Below are 19,784 nucleotides of genomic sequence, written 5' to 3' on the forward strand. Positions count from 1 at the left end.
TAGCAATTAAGTTTTAGTGTACCTTGAGAGATAAAGATCTAGAAAATTTAGAGCTGGGTTGTAAGATGCATATCTAAAGCATGGCATTGACTTTCTTGTGGTTTTTCAAATTGCTTTAGACAGTTTTATGCTTAGTGCACACTCATCCAGTGGGGATGCCTTTTCTGATGAATCTGTTCTTACCACCAAATTTAAGGTAGCTTATGACTACCACTGGATAAAATTATATTTATAGTTAGACTGAATGCTTTTCATCTTCTATCATTTTTTGAGTATGTATGTATACTGTAAATGCAAGGCTATGTGTGTGTGTGTATATATATATATATATATATATATATATATATATATATATATATTTTAATGTATGTATGTAAATGTATACATTTCCATGTGTGTGGGTACATGTGGTTGTGTGTATGTGTATGGTACATGTATGCATGCCTGTGAAGGCTTGCGGTTGATTTTAGAGTCTTCTGTACTTGTTCTGAACCCTGCCTGCTGAAGCAGGAACTTACCCTTGAAACACTAGCCAGTTTGCTCCGGGGATCATCTCCTCCTTCTCTACTTGGCATTTACTTACATCTGTGGCTCCAAACTCCAGTCCTCATCTTTGCCTTGCAGCAAGTATTTCTACCATGGAGCCCTTTCTCCAGCCCCATGTTTTACGTTGTTTTGTCACCCCGAGGCATGCTTAAACAGTTAGAACAATGTCCATCTCTACTTTTCAAGTTCATGCTTCAGACATGTGACTTTGTATCTTCTACCTTTTCTCTAGATCAAGGAAATAAATGGTAGCCTTTGTTTGTATAGACAGTTGTGCCCGCTCCTGAGCATTTGTTTATGCATAGTAACTCTTTTGTGATTTAACAATTGCATGCTGAAAAAATACATCTTGCTTTCTAATCTTAGATGCATAAAAATGTCTTTAGATGCATAAAAAAGGAAAGCTTTTTTGAGGGCATGAGAACCAATTACCTCACCTCCCTGTTCTTAATATCTGAGTCCAACAAAGCAGAGGAAAAAACAGAATGTGGAAAACATCTTGATTGGTTGCTTCTGTTTAACATATTCTTATATCCCAAAGGACAAATATTTCACCCTTCCCTTGACAGATAATCTTGCAAATTGTAGAATCTGGCTGAAGTTTTCCTTGAATTAGTTACTTTTCTCATATGAGCATATAAGGGAAAAGGGATTTGACTGATAGTTTCAGATTATTATCACGAGAAGACATGACAGAAGTTATGGCAGCAGCATCACATCATGGTCAAGAAACAGATAAGTCAAGCTGGAATCAGAGAGCTCTGGCCAGAAGCAAGGGGTCTGTCAAGAGCTCTCAGGGTAGAGAAGGTGGTTCAGTGAATAAATCACATGTTCTTCAAAGATGAAGACACCAGCACTGATTTAAGTATCAGGTGGGCGTAGTGGTCTACCTATAAGCCCAGCCCTCAGAAGGAGAAAACACATTATGTGAGGAGCCAGAAGACTGTCTTGACTGGCTGTATTGGTGAGCTCTGGCTTCAACTAAAGGACTCTGTCCCAATAAATAGCAATTGAGAAAGATATCCATATCAGTCTCTGGCCTCCTCATGTACCATGATCACACATGCACCTGCACATTCATACACACTTGTATATCACACAGAGAAAAAAAAGGAGAAAGATGCCTCACTTCTGTTGGCTTGGTCACAAGTCCCAAAAGTTCCACAGTCTCTCCAAAGAGCTTCAGAATTCGGACAACAAATGCTCTAACACGGGAGTCCAGAACATTTAGCACTGCAGCCTCAATGATGGCCTTTTTCCTTTCACCAGATGTACCAAGCTACAAGCTTAATTTTAATGACCACCCAGAACAAATCTAGAAGGTTCAGAGAGTGCCTCTTATTCCCAGAATAGGCTCCTCTGAATATTGATTATCATTACCATGGTTATGAAAGCTGTAATAATTTGGGACATATCCGATGCTATGTTATTTTTCAGTTAGGAGTGCTTTCAGTGTCAAATAACAGAGAACTCGGATAACAGTGGTGTAGAGTAAGAGCATTTATATTTCTTAATTAAGAAAATGTCTGGCTATATGCTTTGTCTGGTATTGGTTCAGCTGTGTCACCAAAAATCCAAGCTTTACTTTCTTTTCCAGTCATTGGTCTTGTTATATGCAGGCAAGTCCCCTCAGCCTCAAGATGACTGCCACTGTTCTGGATATGGTAATTGTATTCCAAAGCAGAAATAATGCATCAGAAAAAGTGAAAGGCCTCCTTAGCCTGGATGAGAGCAACATTTGGATTTTTTTTCTATTTAAAGAATATTTGAAGAACAATTCTCTTCAATTAGAAGTAAAGAACCTCACTGTATATATTTAAACTGACTTAGCCAAATGTCTCCTTGTAAATACTTATTAAGCTGGTAAGATGATAGAAAGTTAAAAAAAAAATCACTTTCTTCATTATAAACATGCCATGATCACAATTATCTAATATAAAAAAATCTCTTAGATCTAGTGTAATATTTTTATCAACAGAGAAAAGTAGATTGCTGGTAAATACACATATATGCTATATATAATGTGATTATATTAATTTATTTACATATATGTTTTTTCTGGTTCTTCAATACTTAATAATGTGTTGCTACATTGGTTTGAAAATTAAGGTAAATGCCTGAGAAAAAAAAGGAAATTCATTGAACTCCAGGTAGTTAGACTTCTGTTTGAAAGACTGGTGGGTTTTTCCAGTGTCCCAGGTGACTTCTCAGTTCCATCTTTAACTAGTCAAACTAGAGGGCCAAAAGTTTCTTGACATCTCACAGCCTTTCCTTCATATTTACAGTGAGACAATCAGATCCTTTCCACTCTCTCAAATCAAAGTATTATATTTATTTATTTATTTTAAAACCGTATCTTGAAAATCACATTTAAACATAGACAGTGTTGACTGCAAACACTGGTTTCAGAGTCTCCCTGATTCCCTTCTATTTCTGTGGCCACTCATTCTCATTCTTATTTTATGATCTTGTCTCAATTTTACCTTCACTAGCCACTCAATCCCTTGTATCTATAACCTTGATTTTATCTTTGTTCTGTTTCAGTCTCTCTAGTTTGTAAGATATCAGCAGTGTGTAACCTCATACCTAAATTCCCCTTTTACCACTCACTCTAGTCCAGTTCCACAGGCATAGAAATCCTCTAGCTCCTACTTCTACACAACCTCAGATATGACCACTCCCATCATGAACAAGGCTACCAGCCTAGGTCATAAGCATTGCTTTTTATCTGTAGACTACTCTTACGGCCTCAACCTGGTCATCTCAATTTCTCAGACCCCTAGGACTCTAGGTCTCACTGAGAAGAGCCCTTTCATTGCAAGAGTCAGAAGCTACACTACTACCCAAAACCTCTGTGTTACTCAGTGTCAGATTCAGCACTCTTTGAATTCTTGAATGGTATGGAGGTGTCCTCCTAACTGTGTGTAACTTTTACAGACACACACACACACACACACAAGCTTTCCTTAGTAAGCCATACTGTCATCTCTTAACTATTAAGCAAGCATATCAAGCATTTATTATCTCAAGTTAAAGCACGTTGACTCCTAGAAATTCTTCTGTGCATGGGACATCCCATAATTTCCCTTGTATCTTCCCTCAATTGTTACCTCATAAGAAAATATTTCTTATAAGAAAATATTTTACTGATAATAATTTAAATTCTAGTAATTTAAAATTCTTGGGATCCATTACTAATTTCTCTTCACAACATTAGTTATTATATGGTTTACATTTCCTTCAATTTATCAAACCCCCATCTTTTCCTTCCCTCTCCTCCTTCTGTCTGCACTATATGCTGCCTTTTCTTTCTTTTTGCTTGTTTTTCTTCCTCTCGAAATCATCTCCTTTATCTCCCCATTTCTTCCCTTTCTCCTTGTCTTCTACTATTCAAATTAGAGTGAGTGTTTCTGCATGTCGTTTGTTAACATTAGGCTTTAGTTAGTGTCTGCACATCCCCATGCCTTAGATAAAATGATCTTGAGAATCACATAATTCAATTCCTCTTTATAAGTATGTATGTATGTATGTATGTATGTATGTATTTAATAATCTATGAGATAGAATACTGCTGTGGTTTATTGAAAGTAAATATGAGATGTTTCTAAAAATAGAAAATGGGCATCAGTTATATTTCATTTTTATGAAATACACATACTCAAGACTTAGTTCTAAGTTATGCCTATCCCAAAATCTAATGATCACAAGAGATGACCTTTCCCATGACCTTGTAATTTACAGTATGGATGGCTTTTCTGGTCTTAATAAAGCACAGCTAGAGTATGGGTAATACTCTCTTTCTAAAACATGTGCATGCGCATATGTGTGCATGTAAGAAAGAGGCAGAGACAAACACACACAAAGAGACACACAGAAGACAAAATCAGAATCAGAGAGTCAAAATCACAGAGACTCACAGAGAGAGTGTGCAATTGGAAAAATATTCATACATATGTACAGTGTTTGATAATAGGATACAAAATAAGAAGGAGCACTTCCCTAGAGATTATAAAATTGATTGTGTATTTTTGTGAATAATGGCTTTATATATGAGTGTATGATGCATTACAAATAATTAATAATTAATTAAAATGTAATACTTAGATTTTTATTTTCTTTTTAAAGATTTAAACATTTTAACCTTTTGAGAATTTCATTGATGAATGCTGTATTTACATCATTTTTACTTCACTCTCTCTCCTCCTTTGTTTCTCTACCAAATTTACTACCTGTTCTTTAATTATTATTGTAACATACATACTTACATATGTACATATACACCTGGTGAGTCTGGTGCTGCCTGTATGTACTGTGTTTAAGCCTGAACACTTGGGATTAGATAACCTAACAGGAGGCTTGAAAAGAACCAGGTTTTCTTCTCTCCATTGCCATTAATTGTCTGTAGTTCTTCATCTAGGGGCGATTCCTTGTGAAATCGCCCTCATTCATATTGTCATTATCTATTGTTGAGATTTCATGGCTATAGTGTTCCTGTCATGTCTAGAAGACATTCTCTAAAAACAGGCTTTCTGCTCCTCTGGTTCTTAGATCATTCTGACCTCGCCCTCCCCTTTTTTTAAACTTTCTCTGAGCCTTAGCTGTAGGGGTTGCTTTGTACCAGTTGGAACTGGACACACCAGCATCATTTGCTCTCTGCATTTTGACTAGTAATAATTTTGCTGTCTGCAATAGTCTCCATCTGTTGTAGAAAACAAACAAATGAACAAAATGCCTTCTTTTTTTTTAATGTACGATGAGAGCTATCTGGAAATTGCTTACTATCAATAGACAGGAGGTTATAATGTTATAAAACAGTAGAGCAGCTCCTGATCAAATCAGGTGATGACTGAAAATTCAATATGTTTAAAGTTTATAGTTAAATAGAAACTCAGAATTTGGAAAATAGATGGGCAAGTGACTGCATGGGCAAAGGCATTGAGCCTGGCCAAAGTCTGGAAGAACACTCTCAAATTCACCTGATCTGTCAGTGAAATCTTATGCAATCCCATAGAGCATGATGGAGGAAATTTGAGTTTTGCTGTAAGTACAACAGAAAACCTTTCAGGATTTAAGCAGGAGCATGGTAGATATGACTTTCTTTGCAAATATTATACTAGGTGATAGCACCAAGAGTAAACAGTAAACCCATATATGTGCTGGGTTATCACCCTTCAGGGCTGAAGAAACTCACTGACTCAGAGAGACTGGTCCTGAGGCATAGGCTAGGCAGGCACACTGTGGGGACCATACAGGAGATACTTGACCTTATGATGCTCCCACATTTTGAGCTTCTATTCTAGAAACTGTGATAATTATTAAAAGTCTCTATTGGAACTTAAGAAGGTCATTAAAGTTGAAGAACTATTATTTAGAAGGAAATACCTTCAAGCTTTAAAATCCAGAAGAGACATCTATAAAGATCATATTCACTTTCACTTGGAACTAAGGAATATGACCTTATCATTCCACATGGAGTAAAAGGCTTTAACTTTTAAGTAAGGAAAGATTTATTTTTACTTTTGAGTATGTGGATGCTTGTGTATCTGTGTGTGGCTATGTGCACACGAGTGCAGATTCTGACAGAAGTGAGAGGAGGCCTTTTGAGTCCCTGGAGCTAGAATTAGAGACTTCTGTGAGCTTCTGGGCATTGTTGGGTTGGGAACTGAACTCAGGCCCTATGCAAGCACTGCTGAGCCATCTCTCTAGCTCTATAATCATAATTTGTCTTTTGAGATTTCTTTTTTATTTTATTTATGCATGTATGTATGTATGTATGTATGTATGTATGTATATGTACTATGTGGGTACAGAAGCTTACAGAAACCAAAAGAAGATATCAGATCCTGTGGAACTTGAGCTATCTATGTCAGCAGGGAACTGAAGCAAGGTCTTCTGTAAGAGCAGACAGTGCCTGTAACTGATGAGCCATTTTTCTTGTCTCTATGCTTGTTGAATTGTCTTGTTTTAACTGATGGTCCTGGGCCCCAGGCCTTAGAAAGTCTGGATTATGAGAGGTGAGATAAGGCCTGGGAGATGCAAGTAAAAGAAGGGAATCAAAGTGGATGAACTGGACAATGATGTGAGGTACTGGGAGATACTGAGTTTGGTGACAAGTGACCCCCTAGTCACATCAGGTTTAGTTCCCATTTAGCTGTTACCTGCTTAACACGGATTGTACACCCACAAAGATAGTTTAACTTACTGTTTAGTATTGTTAGACTGTTTAACTTGCCTCAGCCAAAGTTTCTTTTATCTATAGTGCCACCTTGAGACACTGTCCAGAGGCCAGGTCAGAATCCAATCTGCTGAGCAGGCTGCTTGTTCACACAGCTGCTTATTCATCAGTGGCTGGGCTGTGAGTTGGTTCTCCTAGGCCTGTTTGATTGACTCAGTCCTTCCTCCCACACAGCCTCATTTCATTAGTGCAGCATCAGCCATTGCCTCTTGTAGGGGTTATTAGAGATGATTTTCTTCTTGCTTCCTTTTTTCTCATAACATCCTACAGACCTGTTTTCTGCAGGCAGTCCCTGCATCAGAGTTTTGCACTTTCTTTGTTTTGCTGAAACTTCATTAGACTACAGATCTTTATCACAGCTATTGAATGTCTGCAAATAGCAAATTAGTTTAGACCTGTGCTTCCTACTCCAATTTACTTACAATTATGACTTGTAAAGCTACCCATGTTTCCTCTTTAAGCCAACATGAGCACTGTGAACCACAGAAGACTTGCAGTGGACAGACGAGCCTCTGGAAAATGCTGCCAAGCTAGGAAAATCATTTGAATCTCATTAGTTCTGCAGAATATGAACAAAACTCAAATGAGAAAATGCCAGTCTTCAAGTGTGCAATGAACACCAACTTGTAAATGTGGGCTGCACAAATTCAAAGTCCTTTATATGCACAAGATAAATTAAATAACTAACAAATATATGGCACAAGCAATTACTTTTTTATCTCCACAAGTATTTGAAGTAAGGAGTCTGTCGTAGTATCTTTAAAATTAAAAAGAAAACTTGTTGAATTAAACATAATTGCCAGCAAGACCTTGGTTGCACTACAGGAGGATCTAGGGGTGAATTAAATTAAATATTAGAATAGTAAGGGTATTCAATGTGTGGCTGGTTTCATTTGCAATATTCTGTGTAATCTGTTTTTCAGTAGGGCAAATAAGATGGCAAAAAACCCTTTAGTTTTCATAGAAAAATTATAATATGGGTGGTCTTAAGTGTGTTCTTAGATAAACTCCTAAGAAAAGTTTTTACGAAGGTGTAAAATTTAAATAAATTAACTACATGGTTGGTGATTCATATTTATTTAAAGAGATAAAATTATACTGAATGAGTTTTGTATGGAAAATGTGGCCCATCAGTTTTACTCCAACACACCATCTTCACATTGCCTGGGTTGGGGAAGCTGATGTTTGTGAATGATCCAGTTGCCAGACAACTTTCTCCTTCTCTGCTCTTTGTAGAAAAAGGGAATAGGCTGGGCTTTCCCATGATGCTCTTGGATAGGGAAGGGAGAAGTTTACAGGCATAAAAGCACATGAGTGATACAGGCAATATAGTTATTTACCTTTAACTGTCCTTGCTGCAGCAACAGCAGGTTGGTCTGCCCTGACTCACGCGAGTCTCAGCAGCAACAGGCTGTACATGATAAATAATTTCTTTCTTTATGGTGACAAAATACTTGGTGGCAACAACATTAAGAGAAAAATAAAAGGATTGATTTTGGGTTACAGTTTCAGCAGGCATAGTCTATCATAGTGTGAAAAGCTTTGAAACCGAAGTGCCTTGGTTTGTGGTGGTGAAAGCTCTCAGGTAGGGCTTTTACACTTTGGCTGGTCAGGAGTAGGCAGCATGTATTGGAATGGAGTCAGATTGTAAGCCCTGTCTCCATCAGCCTGACTTTGCCATCTAGGCTCTATCTTTTGCTTTTCTTTCTTTTTTAAAAAATTAATTATTTTTTATTTACTTTTCTTTTTTAATCTTTTATTTATTGGATATTTTCTTTATTTATATTTCAAATGTTGTTCTTTTCCCCTGAAATCCCCCATCTCATCACTTGTCCCCTTGCTTCTATGAGGGTGTTCCCTCTACCACCCACTCCTGCCTCCCTGCCCTCACATTCCACTACACTGGGGCATCACACCTTCACAGGACCAAGAGCCTCTCCTCCTATTGATGTTTGACAAAGCCGTCCTCTGCTACATATGAGGCTGGAGCCATGGACCCCTCTATGTGTACTCTTTGGTTGGTTGGTTTAGTCCCTGGAAGCTCTGGGAAGTCTAATTTGTTGGTATTGTTCTTCCTCCAGGGTTGCAACCCCTTCAGCTCCTGCAGTCCTTTCTCTAACTCCTCCACTGGGGACCCTGTGCTCAGTCTATTGGTTGGTTTTGAACATCTACCTTTGTATTTGTCAGGCTCTGGCTAAGCCTCTCAGGAGACAGCTATATTAGGCACCTGTCAGCATGCACTTCTTGGCATTCACAATAGTGTCTGTGTTTGGAGACTGTATATGGGATGGATCCCCAGGTGGGACAGTCTCTGGATGGCCTTTCCTTCAGTCTCTGCTCTACACTTTGTCTCCATATTTGCTCCCATGAGTATTTTGTTCCCTTTTCTAAGAAGGACTGAAGCATCCACACTTTGGTCTTCCTTTTTCTTGGGCTTCATGTGGTCTGTGAATTGTATCTTGGGTATTCCCAGCTTTGGGACTAATATCCACTTATCGTTGAGTGTATACCATGTGTGTTCTTTTGTGATTGGGTTACCTCACTCAGGATGATATTTTCTAGTTCCATCCATTTGCCTAAGAATTTCATGAATTCATTGTTTTTAATAGCTGAGTAGTACTCCTTTGTGTAAATGTACCACATTTTCTGTATCCATTCCTCTGTTGAAGGACATCTGGTTATAGCACTATCATCTGGAGACTAAGACTTCAAGCCTGTGAGGGGAATGCTCAAACCATAATTAGCACACTTAGAACCCCAACAAATCTTTGATAATACCAGAATTCTTAATTTACATGCATAGTGTTTTCTTCATCAAATAGCAGTGCCTAGTAACTTCATGCTTTGTAAAGAAGACGAAGATTTGGTTAACATTATTTAGCTTCTTATTATGATCAATCTGTTTTTAATCTTTTTAAGATCTATTTTATTACTTTGTAACTATTTTTATACATGTATAGATGTGGGTATGTGCTGTGCATGTGAGTGGAGTGCCCATAGAGGTCATAAGAGGACGTTAAATACCCTGAAGCTGGTGTTAGAGGAGGTTTTTAAGCCAGCATATGAATGCCACGTCTTCTGAATGAGTAGCCAGTGCAGTTAACCAGTGAGCCATCTCTCTAGCCCCTTATTCATTTTTTTTCCTAAAAGAAAATAATGTTTTGTATCTTCATGCCAAAGAGCTTTCTGAAGTCAGTATGTCAAGATGAAAGTTATGAACACAAAATGATCTGTGCAGGTGATTACTGATCTTATTTTAAAATTTTCTTATTTTATGTTTATATACACTGTATCCATCTGAATATTTGTCTTAGAAGTAGTGCGCACTAATCTCTTGTACCACTTGAGCTCCCTGAGTGTGAATCTGTGCATCACATATGTGCAAATGTTCTTAGAAACCAGAAAAAGGCATAGGCATCAGACCCCTGGAACTGGAGTTGTAGATGGTTGTGAGCCCTCCAATCAAGGTCCTCTTCAAGAGCATCAAGTGTTCTTAACTGCTGAGCCAATTCTTTAGCTCCATCATCTTATTTCAAAAGAAGAAATCTATTTTATTGGATTCCTGATGAACAATAAAACAGAAATGCAGTCAAAAACTTTGCAGTCTAACACAATGTCCTTCTCATTGACTGGTGTACTTTAACTTTCCTTTATTTGTTTCGCAAATGTTCATTGAGTTGATTTTATGTGTTGATAATGTTATTGTAGTTGTGAATATATTAATGAAATAAATATTGGAGCTCCTGTTACTTGAAGTGTACATGCATACAACACAATATAAATACTGATAATAATTTTAGAAAAGTGAACAGATGATGAAATACACCATTTTGTTTAAAAGTTTAATCATGAAACAAAACCAGAGGAAAAAATGAGTAATATTTTTGTGTACGTGTGCCTGTGTATATTTAAAGGTTGAGACTCACATCAGGTATCTTGTTCCATTTCTCTCCACGATTTGCAGTGAGACAGGGATTCTTGCTGACCCCAGAGCACACCAGTTTGGCTAGTCTAACTATCTTGCACTGTGGGAATACCGGTAGGCCACAATGGCTACCTTGTCTTTTCAAAGATTTATTCTTATATGACATGTATGAGTGTTTTGCCTGCATATATGAAAGTGTACTGTGTTTGTGAAGCCAGAAGAGGGTGCTGAATCCCCTGGAATTAGAATGATGAGTGATTATGAGCTGCTATGTGGGTGCTAGAAACCAAACTTAGATCATGTGAAGGAGCAGCAAATGCTTTTACTGTCTGAACCATCGCTCCAGCCCCGTTATTTAGAAGATTTAAAATGTCCTCTACATAGATTATTATTATTGTTACTATTACTAATAAAGATCGAGATACTTTATTTTTAAACAAGGTGTTTTTCAATCACTCAACAAATGATAAAATATAGTTTAATAGGATATTTTGAGTAGGTATTATTTGTATGTGCTACAATATGTAAAAGTTGAATGAGATACTCAATGAGGCACAATTTCTTTTGTTCTTTTGTTATCCCAAGCCACCTAGGCCCTACCCCAGCTATCTCTTGACACTAGGTTTTTATATACTGCAATTATTATTATTGCTAATTATTGTATATATGATATATGCAATAAATATGACATGGTGCTTGTGTGTAAGTAAGAACCATTCTGTGGAGTCAGTTATCTCCCTCCACGTTTATGTAGCATCTAGGAATGCAACTAGAGTTGTCAGTCTTGGGCCAGGTGCATTTGTCTGCCGATCCATCTCTCTGGCTAGCCACTATGTTCTTGCAGCTTTGATTGATGTTATTCTGAAGGACTGTCTCGAGTGTCATATGGATACAAGGTTTTGTTTTGCTTTGCTTCAATGCAAAGAATAAATAAGGACAAGGCTATAGGTTCTGAACATTTTAAAGGTGACAGTTGAGGCTGAGGGTGCAGCCCAGGGCTCCTAGTGCTGCCTTATGGAAGGCATTTTTCTATTTGTCTGGCTACGTGTTTGCGGGACAGAAGGGAACAATGAATTCTCATAAACAAATACAATTACAGCTTTCTAGTCCACCTCAGTGTTCTCCCTCTCTGAGTTTTAGTGTTATAGAGTTTTCTACTAATATTTGTCTCTCTGGAGTAATACTGTTTTTAAAAAATCATATTATAAAAACTGAAGGATGAAAGCCAGAAATATGGAACTGTGAAGCATGGAACTGATGTCGGGGACAGGCAAAGTGTAAGGACTGCCGAGAACCTCCCGTTAAAAACCTCTCACGTGCTTTGTAAAAATAATGTGAGCAGACTGCTCAAATGTGAGTAACTTTCTAAACTTTGGCAGAGGATACCTTGAGAACTTTAGCTTGAAGCCAATGTCATTGATCTAATATATGTGCCATCATCCTTGGAAAGAATCACCCCCCCTGAAACCAACACAAAGTGCAAAGATGATGGCATTTTCCTGACATCGTAGACATTAATATTCCATCTCCAGCCATGAAGTGGTCTCCAGAGATAACTATGCTCAGAGTTGCCAGGGAAACACAATCTGCCTTGGTTGAGCACGTAAATGAGGCTAATTATTTTTATTTTTTCTTTATTGGGACAGAGTCTTATGTAGCCAAGACTGACCTCCAACTAACTGTGAACTTAAGAATCACTTGAAACTTCTGACTTGTTGCTTTCAACTCCTGAGTGGTAATATTAAAGGCATGAGTCATCTTTTCCAGTTTTATGCAGTACTGGTGTTTGAGTCCAGGGATTTCTGCATGCTTGAAGAGTATTCTACCAAGTAAAGTACTAGAGCAGTTACTTTTCTTTTTGCTATGACAACATATATGGTTACAGCAACTTAAGGAAAGAAAAGGTTTATTTTCTTTATAATTATAAAGGAATTACTAGGTGGAAGGGAAACCATGGCAGTTGGAGAGTGGGGTGGCTGGTCACATCACATCAATAGTTAGGAAGCAGAGAGTGGCAAATGCTGTTTACCTACTTTTTTGTAGCCTTAGTTAGACCCTATCCCATGAAATAATGCTCTCCCCCATTGTTGCTTGTAACCCTAAGACCCTTGGGGGCTGAGATAAGAAAGCACAGCATCAACAACACAAACTCTGGGAGTTGGGCAAGTGGCAAAAGCATTCATTTATTACAGGAACTGGGCAAACCTTTATACCCTGCTCCCAGAATTTCATTGGCTCTCAGTTAGCTGTCTTTTTCTCAGTGGTTCACTCCAGCATCAGCAGTCTCTAGCTGTGCTGGAAGATTCTAGGTTGGCTCAAGGAGGAAGTATCAGTAGCATTGTAGTTGGGATTGCTTGGCTAAGTTCCTCCCACACCTTATACACATTTAAGGTGGACCTTCCTACTCAATAACATAATCTAGAAAATCCCTTACAGACATGCCCAGAGATTTATCAAGTTGGTAATTGAGTTAAGGCACCACAGCTCCTGCATGGGAGGACCATGGAACCTGTGAACAACTCAAGAAAGAAAGTTAACTGCCTGTGTTTGCTTGTTGCTCTTTACAGGAAAATGAGGGTTAAAGATTTTGAACTTGCCCATCTTTCTCCTCTGCAGAAGGATTAGTTATTCTATGTATGTGGAAGTACGTGTATGTTAATGCAAGTTCTTAAAGATTAGACACAACATTTAACTTTAAAAGAGATCCAGTATCAAAGACATGCTTCAGAGACAGATAGAGATTTGGACAATTAAAGCCTAGACTTTTTGGCAGAAAGCATTAAAGATATACAGATTGCCCTTCAATGACATGAGTATCTATGAAGCACTCAATGCTTTGACTGGCGCTAAGGTGTGCATTTGAGTAATGGTTAGGTTAAGGGCTGCTGGTATTATCTTTAAACATTTGAGGCTATAGGGAAACATTGGATCTGCCTAAACTCCTTGAGTATGTTCCATTCTACCTAGCCTTGTAATGCTCCGACCTCAAACAGATCATGCCAAACCAAACAGTATTTAGGAAGAGTAAAGCAAGCCAGTGCCTCTTCTTCCTGCAACTGAAGTTTACTTGAAACATTGGCAGGGCCACATGAAAACAAAATCAAAGACTTTTAAATGCTTCCAGGACTTAATGGGGATGACATTAGCCAAAATACCCAATGGTGAGGAGATAGAAATTGAAGAGACCACCTCCAGTAGATAGACAGATAGACATGTGGCCGCCCAGTAGAAGGACGGGGCCACTCAACCATCTCAAAATCTTTGTGTGTGTGTGTGTGTGTGTGTGTGTGTGTGTGTGTGTGTGTGTGTTAATTTTCAGCATTTATATCTATATATGTGTATATATAGAGACATACATTCATCAGTGCAAATGTACAAATAAATTCAAGCTAAGGATCCATAATTTCAAAATCCTGATGCTCCCAAATCCAAATATTCTTGAGAACCAAAGTGAGACCACAAATGGAAAATTTTACACTTGATTTGAGGTGACAGATTGCAGTCAAAATAAGTCCAATAAAACTAGTATATAAAATGGCCTTCAGTCTTGTAAAGCTATATATGAAATATTAGCTTGTGGGGGCTGTAAAGATGGCTCAGTGACTAAAAGCATTTGTCACTCTCCCAAAGGACCTGGCTTTGATTCCTAGCGCTTATTTTTTTTCCTGATTCATTCCATTTTATTTTATTAATTTTATTTTTTTATATTTTATTTACATTTTAGATGCCATCCCCTTTCCCCATTTCACCTCCTTAGAAAACCCCTATCCCATGCCCCCTTTTCCTTTTTGCTTTTATACAATTTTTTCAATGTTAATCAAAGGCTTTATAAGTTTGGTAATACTCAATCAGAATTGTAACCCAATACCCAACCTAGATATATAAACTATCTTTGTCTGGTGGAGACACGTGAACATCTGCCTCCATGCCCCCCCCCCTTTCTCTTTCTTTTTCTCTCTCATCTCCTAGCTTCTCCTCTCCTTCATCTTCTCCTCTCCTTACTCCATCTCTTCTTCTCAGTACTCCTTCCCCCTTAGCTCCTCCTACATATCACCCTTCCTGTTAAAATAAGACTTTTTTCTCACAATACAATTAGAGCATACTTATTCCTAATTGTACCAGTGAGGTACAAGATAGTCCTAATACCCAGGTGTTCAGCGGTCTCCATAAATTGGCTAAGTCTCAGAAGCTATGTTTAGTGCTTCCCATAATTTCAGTTAACTCAGTCATTCTGGATTTCTGATGGGGTTGAAGACCTATAGGTTCATAGCCAATCCTGGCTATTTACTTTGAGAGAAAAGATCTGAGTGGATGGATTTCAGCTGACATTCATTCTAAGCCAAGAAAAAAGCCAGGTTCAAAACAAAGTGTTTTAATTAGGAGAGATGACAGAGGTTCTGGTTAGTCAACAAAATGATGGACTGGGTATTAGGACTATCTTGTACCATCTCAAAATCTTTAATCCAGAATTGTTCCTGTCTAAAGGAAAAGCAGGGACAAAACTTGGAGCAGAGACTGAAGAAAAGGCCATCCAGAGACCACCCCACCTTGGAATTCATCCCATCTGCAGACACCAAACCCCGACACTATTGCTGATTGTAAGAAGTGCTTAAAGACAGGAACCTGGTATAACTGTCCTCTGAGAGGCTCTGCCAGCACCTGACAAGACAGATGCAGATACTCATAGACAACCATTGGACTGAGCCCAGTGACCCCAATGGAAGAGATAAGGGAAGGGCCGAAGAAGGTGAAGGGGATTGCGACCTTGTAGGAAAGTAACAGTATCAACTAACCAGACACCTCAGAGCTCCCAGGGACTAAACCACTAACCAAAGAGTATACATGAGTGGGTCCATGGCCTCCATTAAATATGTAGCAGAAGACTGACATATCTGGAATCAATGGAATGGGAAGCTCTTGGTCCTGTGGAGCCTTGTTGTCCCAGAGAAGGGGGATGCTAGAGGGGTAGGGTGGGATTGTGTGGGTGGATGGGGGAAAACCCTCTTAGAGTCAAAAGGGAAGAGGATGGTGTTGAAGGTTTTCAGAGGGGTGACCAGGAAGGGGGACATGTGAAATGTAAATAAATAAGGTAATTAATTAATTTAAAACTTGTAAATGAGCAGGGATGTATTAAAGATTCGAGACCTCAAACTTCTAATGAAATTTTTACTTGAACATAAGATTTCCAAGCAGTATTGAGCTTAAGGCTATGATTCTGGGTCCCTTGGAATATACACTTATTGGCTTTTGCCACAGGGAAGGTATTCTTCAGTGGGAACACAAGGGAAGTTAATGAAACTGAAATCCAGATCATTTGAATAGCAACTACGTTTTTCTGCTTTCTATGAGGCTCTGCAGTTCAGCTATGCAAACTATTTTGGAACAAAGGAAGTAAGTAGCTTCTATAGTTTTGAAATATTGACTTTCCAGAGGCCATGATGGAGGCAACTGAAAGATGCAGACTGGTTCAAGAGATACCAGCTGTAAATGATGTCTGCAGAAGTATGACTTTGGGCTCAGAAACTGGGAGAGAAAAAAAAAAGATTACTCATTTTCTGCTGGGGAGATGCTCAGTAGTTAGCATTTGCACAAGTATGAGGACCAGAGTTTAGACCATGAGAAAAGAGTATGTGCTGTGTGACTATGGCATCTATCCAGTAATTCCAGCATCTGAAGCTGGAACCTGGGGATTCCTAGAGAAAGTGGTCATATCAGCAACTTGTGAGACCTCACCTCAGTGAATAATGTGGAAAAACACTGAAGGAGGGCTCCCAACCTTAACATCAGGTCTCCACACACATGTCTGTACACATCCACATATGTGACATGTACCCCTTCAGTGAAAATATGAAACACACACCACAAAACATAGGAAAAAGACTCATACCTGGTGAAAAGAAAACTACATATTTTCACTTAAAAATCATGATATAGAAAAATAACATACTAGGCAGATTTAATTCTCATATTTAGTCTTGGATCTTGGGTGGTGAATGAAATTCACCATAGCTAATTTTTATTATCTTAAAACAGAGCAGCTCTAATAGTTAGAGGAAGTGATGATGAGTCCACACAATGCTTGCCTTCTCTGGTTTCCATCTTCTATTCCTCTATACTCCTTTGTAGTTGGGAACAAAGGAGTTTCAGTCTTTGTCTGAATGGGGAAGTACTCTTCTGCTTTGGAAGGTCAGAACAAATGGCTTGCGTGTCTGGCAAAGACTAGATTCTATCTTCTGGTCTTGAAAATGTTCTGCTAGGAAGCTTTTAGAGCTGTAGTCAACTGCCTAGTATGTAAATGTGCCTTGTGACTTAATGTCACTTTCAAACTAGAAATACACAAAATGATGACCTAAAAACCAGCAGAGAAAAGCTTCCTGGCCTTCAGACGCATCTCACATGTGCATAATTGATTCCGTGAAAGGTTAAATACCCTGAGCATATGTACAGAGAGTGATGTGTCAGTGATGAGTTTCTAATCACTACGGCCCTGGCTTTGTTTTACATAATTCTAAAGTAAATGCCATGTTTCTTCTTTGGGAATTCCAGGATTGGTTTTCAGAAAGGCATATGTTCCAGTGAAGATAGAGGGTGAAGGAATGACACTTTCCAAACAGAGAGACCATTCATGTGGCCAGGACACCAACCTTTCCAAAGCACAGTCGGCCACTACGTTCTCTTTGGAATTGAATTGCAATTATATGTGGAGGACAAGTGATAAATATAAACAAAGGACAAGTATATTCTTTTTTAATTCTTGTTTTTTTTTGGCATATTGGCTGGAATAATTAGCTACTCAAACACACTATAATCCTTAATTAAAATACACAGTTCTGATGGCTTAGTGATACTTTATCAATTTCAGCTTATTAGAATTCTAAACACCAGTCTTTTCTTATATTTTCAAACAGTTACAAATGCACTATGGAAATTAATTTTAAAAACATGCCATTAAGAGATATTCAGAATACAACAATATTGTATATACTTTAAAAATCAGGAAAGAGGCAGAATGTTTGTTGTAGTTGGTTTCAGCTATCAACTTGACAGCCTAGATTCATCTCTTTCAGAGCAGAAGCCTTCATTGAGGAATTTCCTTTATCAGACTGCCCTATGGGCACATCTATGGAAGACTGTCATGATTACTCATTGATGTGGAAGGACCAGCTCACTTAAAGCAGTACCATGCTAGATATGCATGAGCCAGAAAGTCATTCAGCAAGTTATAGTTCTCCATCATTTTTCCTGAAGTTCCATCCTTGATGTTCCTTAATGATGGACTGTGACCTGGAAGTGTAAGCCAAATAAATCCTTTCCCCTCAAAAGGGATTTTGGTCATAGTGATTTATCACAGCAACAGAAAGGAAACTTTGGCCAGACACACAGAAGCAAGCTGCAGATGATATCCAAATAATGGACAACCTTGGCTTCAGGCAAAACATGGTGTCTCCCCTTCAACTCCATTCCTGTTTCCCTTTTCACCCCTTGACACTTCTATATGTCGGCATCTGTTTCCAACATCCTAAGACTTCTCACATGTCCTCCTTTTTCCTTTTCCAAGATAATTTATATTCTCAACCCGAGTGGTAATTATTAATTGCATATCAATGATTCAGGACTTAACATGGCATTCTGTTACTGTTTATATTTATGCACTTCTTTAATTAAATCACAATACCTTAAGACAAAACCATACACTATTTTTATTCACACATTTTTGCCAAACTTTCCATCACTTTGGAATTTACTATAGGGTTGAACTTTATCTCTCAGCATTGTTCTACAGAAAGTCAAGTGAATATGTGTCACAGATCGTTTGAAAAAACACTTATAAAATGTGAAATCCCTGGGCTCTGTGATTCTGTAAATTGTCTCCTCCAGACTGAGCTAGTAAGTTCACATGGCCAGGAGCATGCTATCCTAAAGACAATATCACATCCAATTTATCCATTTACACCTTGGACAATGTCCAGTATTTAATAGCCAATACGTGTTGTTGTGACATGTACGAGAACTCTCAGTCTATGATAATTTAGTTCATTCCCATGGCTTCCAAGGAGCATGTGATTCAACATTTTCAAGTATTTTATTCAGCTTCAGCTCTAAGAAAGAAAAACTGATTGAGGAATGGTTGAATGAGAGAAATGAAGGCAACATAAATACTGTCACTATGAATGGTATTCTCAGACCAGGGCTGACTGAAGTAAAGCAGAAAGGACTGCTCTTGGAAACAAACTATAGTTAGGATATGGGGACACCATAGACTGGATGTCCTAAATTTATCCCACTGGCCATCGAGAAGTGGCCATGGAACCTTCTTTCTCTTGGCATGATAGAAAATAGCCTGCTACAAACCTCTCTGAATATAGTATTTCAAAATAAATAATACTTGAAGAATTTTGTAAAAAACCAATGGGTACAAGTACAGTATACGATAAAATATAGGTGCACCCCGCTGTGCCTAATGTTACTATCTCTAAGGACAAGCACAGATCCTAGATGCTACATTAACATGAGTATTTCTGTGTATATGTCTGTTAATGTGTATGCTTGTATATATAGACTTTTCATATTTGTTGTATATATTTGTATTTTAGACAATAGCTCCATGTAATAGTATTTTATAACAAATTGTATTTTTTTTTTCATTAAACCTCTTATTTATGGTTCATTTCATTTTCAATGTTATTATGTTTAAAACTTCCACCTAAAATATTTATGGTCAGTTTTCAACCTTTGTTTCTTGTGTGGATGAATGAATGATTTTAATGATAGTTTGTACTCTATTCTAAACCCTAGTATTCAACTGGCAAGCATTAGAGATGCCTTGTTGTGAAGCCAAGCTCTAGAATGCATTTCCTTTTTCTATAAACATTGATCCATGCTTCAAAGTTCATCTCTAAAAGTTCCTCTTGATACAACTTTGCATCACCTCTCCAAGACATGACTTACTCCTAAATTCATGCCTCATGATCTGCTTTTGAGATCATGTAATCCAAAACAATGGGTTCAGAGATCAACATGCTTGGGCAGGAGCCATTCTCAGAGGCACCATCCCTACTACCACACAGAGAGTGAATG

At 38.1% G+C, this 19,784-nt stretch overlaps 1 protein-coding gene across 1 annotated transcript in view; it reads left to right on the forward strand.

The window, feature by feature from the left end:
• The window catches only part of Kcnh8 (potassium voltage-gated channel subfamily H member 8), a 344,000-nt gene that overhangs the window by 94,103 nt on the left and 230,113 nt on the right, over window positions 1–19,784 (forward strand). The window lies entirely within an intron of this gene.

Source organism: Arvicanthis niloticus, chromosome 17, assembly GCF_011762505.2.
Source record: "Arvicanthis niloticus isolate mArvNil1 chromosome 17, mArvNil1.pat.X, whole genome shotgun sequence".
Taxonomy (NCBI): domain Eukaryota; kingdom Metazoa; phylum Chordata; class Mammalia; order Rodentia; family Muridae; genus Arvicanthis; species Arvicanthis niloticus.